Here is a 12405-nt window from a genome sequence, read left to right on the forward strand (position 1 = left end):
TGCAATTTTAGTTTTGACGAGTTTCAACCTCAAATCATCATTTACATCTCTTTATTTTCATTGGAGAAGTTTTTCTAAACTCAATCTCTAGCAATTTATATCTTTGATTATTATTTCTTTGAGCTAGACTTTAATTGAGTTTGATTTCATTTTACTCATTGAATGCACACATAACCTTTGAGCTTTTAGTATTTCATACATTGTATAATTTGGGTTGTGGTGAGTGATTCCTTGAGTGTAAGCTTTCATTAAGTTCTCATCTATCATAGAGAACAAATCTTGTTACTTGAGCTTATTATGGGATACACTTTGTAATACACAAGTATACCGAGAGGAGTGTGTTGTGAAAGACGGGGTCGATTTCAAGATGAGTTGTGTCGATAGTAAAGCCTAGAGAGAGGTTGTAAATCAATGCACTTGAGGAAGATGACACGGGCTAAGCCAACACTTAGAGAGTGTATTGTGTAGTTACAAGTGTGTGAGTTGTAAACGTTTGTCGGTGAGCGTACAAAACTGATTGTGAGAGTTTTCGGTGAGCTAGGAAACCGAGTGTATAGTATCTTTGTTGAAAGATAGTGGAGATCTCCTCGAGGTGATGAGCGGAGACATAGGTGGAGGGTTGACCGAACACTATGATCATATCTTTGTGTTTGTGTTTTTATTGGCGTATTTTCTTGTGCTCATTGTTTATCATATATCGCCTTTGTCTCATTGTTTATTTCGCCCTTGTTTAATTATATATTATTGCTCATAATTTGTTGAATATCGGATTAGATTAGTATATTACCATATTTACCTCCCTCTAGGGTAATTTCATTTGGTATCAGAGCAATTTCAGATTGGACTTTGAGTTCCTCACTACACAAACCCAAGCTTTAAATTTCAGATTGGCCCCTAAAGGTTCGAGCTCAATAAGAAATAAAAAAAATCTTAAATGAACTGGTCTAAGTTTATTTGACTCCGTTGGTGGAAATCGTTCTGCAAGGAAAGAGGGTCTTAAATGATTTCTAATCTCCCTCTGGTACTATCCTTACCTAGCTAAATGATCAAGTAAACTTGGATCTTTCCATTAAAGAAGTTTTTGGTTAGGAGCTTTTCTAGTGGAGTTTACACTTAACCCTAGAAACTAAGGGTGATTGTTCAACTGGTTGTCTTTTAATTTGTTTAGTTAGGTTTTTTTCTCCTTCTTTTTTTTCAAAAATATTTTAGATTTTTCTCTTCTCAAAAATTATTGTTGTTTTAGATTTTTTTTTCTTAGGTATTATAAATAAAAAAGTAATAAAAATTATTAACATAAGAGTTTCATTAGTGTATGCAAGTGTGGAGTAGGTAGGGGTGGAAGTGAACCATATTTAATAAACAATTCGGTTAATATTCATTCAAATATTCGACCATGTTTGATCTGATAGTTTATTTAATACTAAATGAATATTTTTTAGTATTAGGCTTATAAACAAATATAATTTAACTAAAGTTATATTCTATTCGGCTGATTATTAACTATTCAATAACTTTTTACATGTTAATCCTATTAATTAAACTTGTTGTAAATATTATCCATCAAAATTTTTATTACAACTTCTACCCCATATATAAATAGGCATGTTAGAGAGACCTAGAGTTTTCACCACTCACTGAGTCATTTCTTTCTGCCTCCAAGACTCCAACCAAATCTCTCTCTCTCTCTCTCTCTCTCTCTCTCTCTCAGGCTTATAAACAAATATAATTTAACTAAAGTTATATTCTATTCGGCTGATTATTAACTATTCAATAACTTTTTACATGTTAATCCTATTAATTAAACTTGTTGTAAATATTATCCATCAAAATTTTTATTACAACTTCTACCCCATATATAAATAGGCATGTTAGAGAGACCTAGAGTTTTCACCACTCACTGAGTCATTTCTTTCTGCCTCCAAGACTCCAACCAAATCTCTCTCTCTCTCTCTCTCTCTCTCTCTCTCTCTCTCTCTCTCTCTCTTAGCTAGGGTTTTCTCTCTCATACGCCGTCCTTCCTCTCTGACACCCTCCTCCCTCTCTGACGTCCTATGCTTCTCCCTCTCCGGCGATGCCTCCTCCATCCCCGCTATGACGCCCTCCTCCATCTCCGACTCCCTCCTCCCTCTCCGATGCCCTACGCTCCTCCCTCCACAATGCCCTCCTCCCTCTCAACAACGCCCTCCCTCTCGACAAAATCCCAAATTTCACATGATATAGTTATATGTAAAAAGGTAATATAAACTTTAGAGTTATTATTTTTATGTGTCTTGACTTAAGCTAGTTGCTAAGGGACTTTTTTGTATTTTGTCCATATAATTGAAAGAATATTCACTTGAAAATCACATGTATGTTAGTTTTCCTTTTTATATGGTGGTATTTAATGATTTATTTTCATAACATGATGCATGTTGATTTATGTACTATATATTCTGGTTGTTAATTTTCAAATTTTATTTCTATAGAATGTCATCTCCCCACATGAATCTAACAAGTGATTCTCATGCTCCATCATTGTCATCTTCTGCACCTGCTCATGCTTCTTCTCCTTGTCCAACTACTCCCTCAAGTGACAATACAGATAATGCAAGTAAAGAAAATATGGAAACTACAAATCCTATTTAGGAAAAGAGAAGAAGAAAAAAAGACTTCTGAGGCATGGGATAATTTTATTAAAGTTGCTCATGCTAATAATGTTAAAAGATGGAAATGGAATCATTACAAGCACGACTTTGCACAAAATCCAACTAGAACAATATCTCACTTGAAAACTCATTTAAATAATTGCATTGTATTGTGAAAAGTCCATGGTATAAAAAAAGAAGGTAACGATTTATTTGAATTCAATGCAAAAATTAGAGTTTATAAGATTTATTGATATCGTCTTAATTTATGTGATTACAGGTTGAAAATGAGATAAGAGAAGTGGAGATTACCTTATCATAGTGCTAATTATAGGTATGACTATTGTAGGCATCTAAAATTACCTATAAGTTACCACACGCAGCTCAAGATGAAGAGAAGGTAATAAACATCATCATCTGAGTCAAAGAGGATCATCTGATGTTAAAGACCAACTAAGGAATGCATAAAAATACAAAAAACAACAATCAGGCATCACACAAATTCCGAGACAAGGAAAATGTCTCGGAAACTATGAGGTAACTCATAGTTTTCGTGACACAAAACGTGTCTCAGAAGCTATGAGACAACTCATAGTTTCTGAGACACAGAATGTGTCTCGGAAACTATGGTGGAGTTTCGCACTTCTGTTAACGGTTTTCTTGAGTTTTGTACAGCCCACGTGGCTTCATAACTACTAGGGATCATGTGTAAATGTGGGAGGGCTGTTACAAACATAAAATATGTCCATAACTACAGAGATAATGGCATTAAAACGTGTAAAATTGGTTACAAAAGGGGCTAACGCACTTCCTTCTTCCAAGACAAGGAACATGTCTCGGAAATAGGAGACCGTCAAGTGAGCTTGGTTTTGATTTCCTACCTTCAGTAACTGCTCCTAAGGACTATAAATGCTTCCCTAACATCTACAGGGGGACCAAGCAGAAAAAGGCAAAAAAGGTAGAGACTTGAGTAATTTGGTGAATTTTGAGCAAGAGAGAGACGATCATCATTGTTTTCAAGCACTTCCAAGTGCCTTCGGCGTTTCCTCGAGATCTAAGCTTTTAATTGATCTTGAGAAGAGTGTTCTATCTTACTTTACTGAGATATTCACTTCTGTCCTTGTTTTTAAAATGAAACATCGACCCTAAACCTTCTTCACGATTCAACTTGGATATGTGATTCGGTCGTCCACGGGCTAACGTACCCCTGGCACAGGAAAAGATCTCACGCAAGCAGCGGGTGATAAACGTCCTTTGTGTATGTTTCTAGGAGATTATTTGTTTATAACAAAAGGTCTTATAAAAAGGCTAGTTTCTTTGAATTCATTGTATTCGATAAACGATTTGTAATGAGTTCTACAAATAAAATAATTTTCAACACAAACAACTATATGTCTGAGTCATTTATTTTTATAGTTTGATAAGAACAAGACCATGTACGGTTATGATGAGTTGCTTTGGCTCATTCTGTTATGTATCTGATCTTATGAAACTGCAGCCTGCCTCTGTCTACACTTAATCTTGTATATTTGATATCTCCAAGAATCTATTCACTTAGTTTAAGAGAAATTTGAAGGGACAATATGCTCCTTTGTTACAAGACCAAAACTAAATGGATACAGGTTGGTTTCTGTGATGCCCCAGGTTTCACACAAGGCTTCAGTCCAAGATGAACCCAGAGATGTCAAACCTACCATGCACCCACACTTGTGCATAAACACGTTTCACCAATCACAATAGTATCCTCTAGTAGAATCAAAGAAAAGTGTAGGTACACAACATGCAAAATAAAGAACTGAAGATGATAGACATGATAAAGAAGGAGATATTTCATAAATAAAAATCATGTCTCAACAGAAATACATCTACTGTCTGAGATAAATAAATGTCTCATCATGAATCAAATAAATATCGTACTAAGGCATATTGCCTTTACAATATGGAAATGAAATACTAATGTTTGAATAAAAATATAAAATCTACTATGGAGCCTCTACTAATACTCATGTGACGGTGACTATGCAAGAACTCCATCATCGTACAGCTCTCCGTACCTCTGTACCGCCTGAAAGAAAAGAAGAACAACAAAAAAATCACAAAAAGAGCATCAGCGCGCTACAGCAAGATTACCTCCATTCTCCCCTAGGGAAAGGACTACTAGATGGAGTGGAGGCTCTATCTATTAAGCATAGTCTACCTAGATTTATTTTTCCTATATCTTGTGGAATTAATATTTAGATATCTACAACACGAGAAGTAGTGCATCCAGCGAAATAATCCAAACAAGAAAACCTTCATGTACGTACCATTATCTCAAATTGTAGATATCTAAACACTAATACCGAACTAAGAATAGACAAACTAAATGAAATCAACAATCAGAAATTCATAACACGAGACTGGTACGTCGAGCAAAATAATCCAAACAAGAAAACCCTCATGTATATACCATATATCTCAAATTGTGAACCGCTAATCATTAATTCTAGCTAAGAAGTAAAAAACCAGTAAAGGAAATAAATATATCAATACATCATATTTATATTATCTTCCACTATCCCTGGAAAGATAAAATAAATACTAACATATAATCATGTATACTTCAAAAGCAAAGTATCTCGGTCTTATAGTTCAATAATGGATCATATTCATAACTGGCATTTGCCCAAGTCTTAGGCTATCGATCAACAATCTAAGTGTAACGGACTACCCTGTAGGTATCCTAAATAGTGTACATAGCGCATTAGTCTCATCGCGATCTCAGCACGTAGCCTGAGTGCGGAACAGCCTACTATATAGGTATCCTAAATGATGGCTCACAAGCCTCATAAATAGACGGCTTACAAGCCTCATCGCACCCTCTTATGGACAGACTGTTATGCAAAGCATCCAAACCCGACTCAATGGCCTGTACATATGGAATATCGATGTACTACCTCGTGTATCACTAAACTGAGCTCATCAACAATATCCAATTGATGTATAGTATGTGCATATTAATATATCAATGCATTATTCCATATAGTACTGAGTTGTGCTCATCAACGATATCCAATTCGTGTATAACATCTCCTAACTCTGACGTGAACAACTCAACTCTTATCAAAAAACCCTTTGGAAATACATATGTGTGTGTATTGACCTTGTACTTTTGTATTTGTGAATTTACGTGCAAAGAAGTGCGGCTCAAAACCCGCGAATACATCTCATACAGGCACAAAGATAAACTCTCAAAATATAGCCTTAGTAGTTGACTAATAGACTGACTAGTCGACTACTCTAAGTTCATCCCGAATCTGGAAGAACCGAACTAAATGTGAGTAGTCGACTACTATTAACACTAGTTGACTACTCTGCTATGAAACAGAATATGAAGAATCGCATCAGGTCAGTAATAGTCGACTACTTCCTTAATTAGTCGACTACTCTGAGTTCTACAGAAAACAAAAAATCAGATTTTGACGTGTTAATGATTTATCCTCAAACAAAACTTGTTTAATTCACATGCAACTTAGGGAAAAGGATTTTAATTCTTTGAAAACAATTATCTTAGCTTAAATCACATGATTCAACTTCTTAAATTAACAATAATTAAGGTTTAACTTTTTAAATATTCATATACTCACATAAACATGAATTAAATACATGATTATACTGGACATAGTTATATATGAACATGAAACAGAGATTAATTGACTTAAAAACGTTCATGTCACTGTGAGCTAACAATCTAAGGAATTGACATGATTAATCTACAAGAAAAACTCAATTTATTATCAATTTAGGGCTTTGCACATGATTTAAACTTTGATTAACATATTAAAATGAAATTAGTATTTACCCCAATGATCATGATCATATATCTAATATAAACAGCAATGAAAAGCGTGGGATCTAACATGGATCTCAGATCTATCATAAAAACCTATCTTTTAATCGTATGAAATTAAGAATACACATGAAAACATTGTTTTAATTCCTTTAAATCATCTAATATATGAGGGTGCATGAGAGGATGAAGATGATCTTGCTTTAGGTGCTGCTGGATCCCTTTACCACGTGTGTGCAAGATCTTCCTTCAACCCCGATGCCAAAACTCCACTTTCCTCTTGACAAATGCCTCAAAACACTCTCAAAACTCACAAACTAGGGTTTAGGGTTTAAGGAAGAAGGTGGATGTGGTTCTCACGAATTTTTCTCTCTGAAATTAGGGTTTAAACATGTATTTATAGAGGCATAACAGCCTGGGTTCAGATATAAACCGAATTCAACCCGAAATCTAAAAGAAAAACTAAAAATAGCCCCGATAATCGACTACTACTCTTAGTAGTCGACTACTAAGTTTATTAGGTGACTACTTTGAGTAATAGTCGACTACTAACAGCCCAGAAATAGGTTTGTGCATGCTTACGTGCATATTTTAGCTATAACTTTCACATCTGACCTTGGAATGAGGTGATTTAAGATGCATTAGAAAGCTGTTGAAGATACCTACAATTTTTGTGTTTTGAGTTTTTCTAGATTCGGACTATATCTATGTGTAAAATATAAATACTCTTAACTGGTCATTTTTCCAGATTCAGGCCGTGCATGATTTCACTCCTATATTCACATATATATATTTGATTAATCTTAAATCAATCCCTAGCACACTCAATCATCAAAATATGTTATTTATTACTATTTAACATATTTTTTATTATTTATCACATAATATTTAAATTCACGGGGTTTTACAGTTTCCTGCCAACCAATAAGCCTTGCTCATCTTATGTTTGGTTGATTAGTTCATTTATCTAGTACTTTAGCATTAATTTAAATGGCAATATGTATATGCATAACATCTAATAAAATTTCCAAAACACTTTTTATTAGCTGCAACCTTTTTGAATAAGTCATTTGTTTGCCTTCCATGTGTGAATTCTCTAAGTAATTTTCTCCATTAGACTTGTATAACTTGAAGTTGACAATCTCTTTTAATTATTTTTTTTCTTTTTGTTTTCATATGATTGATTTCAATTTTCAGGATTTGATCGACAAAGAGTATTGTATGAGGGCCAAAATAGCAAACTATGCAAATCGGGAGTCGTATAGAAACACGTTGTTCTTCAATGTGCTTTTGGAAAGTTTAAAAACTAGTTTATGTATGAGTTTAGATCTTGATGTGTAGCAAATTTCACTTTAGAGAACCTTTTTGTTTCCTATGTAAGTGGTAATGTGATACTGATCTACTGGGTAACTTGGTAACTTGGTATTTTGTTGTAGTTATGTCAAGGATTTTAGGCATGTTAAGAGCTTATGAAACTATGTTTTTCTTGCTTTATTTTATAGGAATGTTTTGTTAATTATGTGCTATGTTTTATATTGTAGAAGATATTATTGTATTTGTAATTTTTGAGTATAAAAAATATATTACACTGCTTCATTGTATTTTGATTGGCAGAATATAAAAATTACATTTTGTTTACTGATTATATTTTTTTTATAATTTTTGACTTATTGGCAAATACATACAAGATATTTGATGAATAATTTGAAATCAAAGTTATAGAATAATGTTAATCGAATATTCGCAAATTTTTTTCGAACATCTATATAAATAAACGAAACGAATTCGAATTTATACTACTATTCGAGTCAAATTCGAATACGAACATGAATAGCACCATATAAACTAAACTCGAATTTGAACCTTGCACTATTCGTTCAAATTCGATTCGATTCTACCTGAGGAGTAGGGATAATAAACTTTGTTTAGTTCGTGTTTAATTTGAATCAAAAGAAATGGCTAATCTGATCTGCCCGTTCTTTAGGCTATGTGCTATTCTACTAGAAATGCAATTCCATCTAGCATTAGACTTTTCAAAGTTAATGGTGTCAATTATGAGCTTAAACCACACTTCATAAACATGTTTCTCAAGTTTTCAGGAAATGAGTTATAGGATGCTTACATTTATATATCCAAGTTTGAGGAAATTTATCTTATAATTAAAATTAGACACTTATCTGAGGATATAATTAAGCTCAGATTTGTCACATTTGCTCTTAAGAACAAGGCTAAGAAGTGATTATATAGTTTACCCACAAATCCTATCTTCATTTCAGATGATTTTGTTACTATTTTTCTTAAAAAAGTTCTTCCTTAATCATAAAACTGAAAAACTTAGGAACAACATTCAGTCCTATAGGATAATTTCAAGAGGACCATTCTAAAAGTATTTCGATAAGTTTAAGGATCTTTTCATCTAATGTCCTCAAGGATCATTTTATCCAATGTCCTCATCATAGTTTAGAGAAATAATATTTATGCCAAGTTATTTATAAAAGATTGGATTACTCTTCAAAGATAACCTTACAATCTATGTATTAAGAGGATTTCATGAAGAAAATATATTGATGAATCCTATGAATTTCTAGAAAATTTATCTGAGAAAATCATGTAATGGAAACACTATGATGAAAAAATAACTTCATCGGTTCTCTCAATCAATGATTTGTCCCTAGAGTTAAACATAGCCTCTGAGGTTGTAGGATGGTTACAATCATGAGTTGGTGAAAAGCCTTAGAAACTAAAGAATGAAGTCCCACTAAAATTAACCAAGTTTCTTTCTTAGGATGTCATAATTACTTGTCTCCAACTCATATTTAGAAGAGTGCCCTTTTTAGAAAACAGCAGCTACTTGATCATATGAACGCTATATTCCAACATCCTAAGAATAATTCATTTTCTCTAACTTACTATCCAGCTTGGAGTAATCATTCTAATTTTGCATAAAATCAAATAAATTTCTTAGAAAATTTAAATTTCACTTCATTCCATAATTTTCTAGATGAAACATAGGTCCGTTCCACACTAATAATTTTTATAATCCATAACCAATCTTTCATACCAAAATTAGCCTACTCATATCACTCTATAAATCCTACTCCACTGAGTTCTTACATGAGAAATGATTTAGTGTCTTGGAAAAAGATTTAGAAGCCATGATAAAAACATCTACTCAGACCACTAACATGTTGACTCAATCATTAAACACTTTAAATTCTTTTACACAAACAACAAGCCAATTGTTAAATTCTAACATTCAAGTCATAGTTAGACCAGAAAGTCAACTAGGGCAGCTAGCTAGTACTATGAGTGAGAGGAAAAAAAAATTTGAGTCAACAAATTACAAATCCTAAAAACACTGGATCAAGTTCACTCCTTCTTCTATCTAATCTGTTGAACCTAAACAAACACCCCTTCCTTCTGATAACTCTGTGCAATCATCATTCTCTTCTGATGGCTAATAACATGTAATAGAACCTGATAGGTATAAGCTCATTACCCCCTTTTGAGATAGAATCTGATCAATGAAGAACTCTCCTTAATTGGAGAAAATCTAAGAAATGTTTAAGCATGCCAAGGTCAATATCCTTATCTTAGATGACATCTAATAAATCTCATCTTATACAAATTCTTGAAGGATTTGTGCACTAAGAAAAGAGCAACTAATATTCTCAAGAAAATTTTTAGCTACTAATATAAGTGACATTTTTTCAAAGCTCATGCCCCTAACATATAAGGATCCAGCTTGTCCTACTATTTCATTTGTCATATGAAATAACTTTGTTGATAAAATATTTCTAGACTTAGGTGCTAGTTTAAATCTTCATACTTATTCAGTATATGTGACGCCCCTAGTTTTACACAAGTCTACAGTCTAAGGTGAATCCAAAGATGTCAAACCTGTTATGCACCTACACTGTGCAACAACATGTTTACCATCACAGTAATGTCTCTCTAGTGGAATCAACAAATAATCAAGTATAGGTACAAAGCAGATAAAATAAAGATAAGAATGCAATGAACATGACAAAGGAAAGAGATATCAAAATAATAATAATCATATTCCAACTGAAATAAATAAAGTACAACTGATGTCTAAAACATAGATGAAATATCTCAATACATAAGAGTCAACTGAAATAGTACTAAGGCACACAGCCTTCCAAAATAAAATGCAACTCTAATATCAAAAAATAAGCCATGACTACTGTGAAGTACAAATAAACTACTAATAATAAATAATGATGGAAGCTAAGCCGAAACTCCATCAACCTGCGACTCTCTGAGCACCTGACTAGCTGTCTGAAAAGAGGAGAAACAACGAGCGTCAAAGCTCTAGCGATAACATCTCCACCGCCTCAGGGGGGAGGGGTAGGTATAGGAAAAATACAAGTTAGTACATATAGATATATAAATCATCTATCCTGATCTAAAAGGAAATTCAGATTTAGAAATTCACAACACGAGAATTAGTACGTCGAGTGAAATAATCCAAATAAGGAAACTCTCATGTATATACCATGTCTTAAATTGTGAATCGCTAAATCTCAACTCCAAATCCTATGAATAAAATAATAAAAGGAATACAATTCCAAACCTCACTCAATACAAAGCATGTCAAAACCTCACACTACCCTCGGTAGGTGACGTAGTTATAAGTGTAATATCCCGGTCAAAGAAACTCACATAGAACATGACGTATATGACAACCTCAGTCTTATACCCTACTCTCGAGCAACTAACATGGGAGCATGAATGCAGTCTGTATAATCCTCTATCAGAACAATGATGTTGAGTAAGACGCTCACAATATCATGTGGCATCACCTACCTTACTCAATCGCCCTGCGGAAATAGGTATGTCACCCTATTCCGAAAATAATGATGCACAATGGAGTGTAGTCTACTATGGTCTCATTACAGTATACCAACTAGCTACCCTAGGTGTAGTCTACCACGGTCTCATTGCGTATACCAACTAACCCACTCAAGCATCCAAACAATCATGAAATGCAATATATGTTATTTTCTAACATGACAAAGTCAAAATATAGAATTACGCACCTCCAAAAGCTTATGCATGCTCAAACTCCAATACACATATTCTCGTATATGATGCACGTATATCGATGTGTGATTCGTACTTTGTGTGTGCGAACAAAACACGTGAAATAAAACTAATATGCACAAAGCAACCCAGACCAGTCGACCGATCATGTGCCATCAGTCAATTGATGGCTTGCACAAAACGTGCACAACAACCTTGATCGGTCGACTGGTGGTCTATGACCGGTCGACCGACCCGAGCTAACCAAAACCCTGATTGTCAACATCTGTCAACTGATCACCAATGATCAGTCGACCGATCTGGGCAAAAATCCAATTTCCTGGGAAAAAGAGGTATGTTTGCATAAATTTATCAAAACTCAAAATTTCTCAAATAAGTTCATGTATGAAACTTAAATCACCATATTTAGGGTTATTTCTACCACATGAAAACACACATACAAATTTGGGAAAATAATCTAAAACCCTAACATGTTAACATATGTAAGATCATCATAAAAACAACTAACTTTAATCAAAATTCGTGTTAAATGACGTTCAAAACTTAAACCCAAATCTAAAAATCCATTTTATATCTTTTTAAATAAAAAAGATTAGATCTTTATATCATACGGTTCAAAAAGAAGTGATCTTTATACATAAACTAGGTTTAGAAATCCGATAAAGCCATTTAGAATCGAAAATAAATAGGGGATGAGGTTGGAAGAGATGAAACTCGCCTCAAAACATGCTGAGCTCCCCAAAAAATAGGAGAAGTATGATCCTCCTTCGTTAAAAAGCTCACGGACTCACCCTCCTCTTGATTTTGACTCTCAAAGCTCTCAAAAATTCACCAAAATAGGTTCTAGGGTTTTGAGGGGAAAGGGTGGTTGTTTATACATGTGAA

Source organism: Asparagus officinalis, chromosome 1 (genome assembly GCF_001876935.1).
Source record: "Asparagus officinalis chromosome 1, Aspof.V1, whole genome shotgun sequence".
Lineage (NCBI taxonomy): Eukaryota > Viridiplantae > Streptophyta > Magnoliopsida > Asparagales > Asparagaceae > Asparagus > Asparagus officinalis.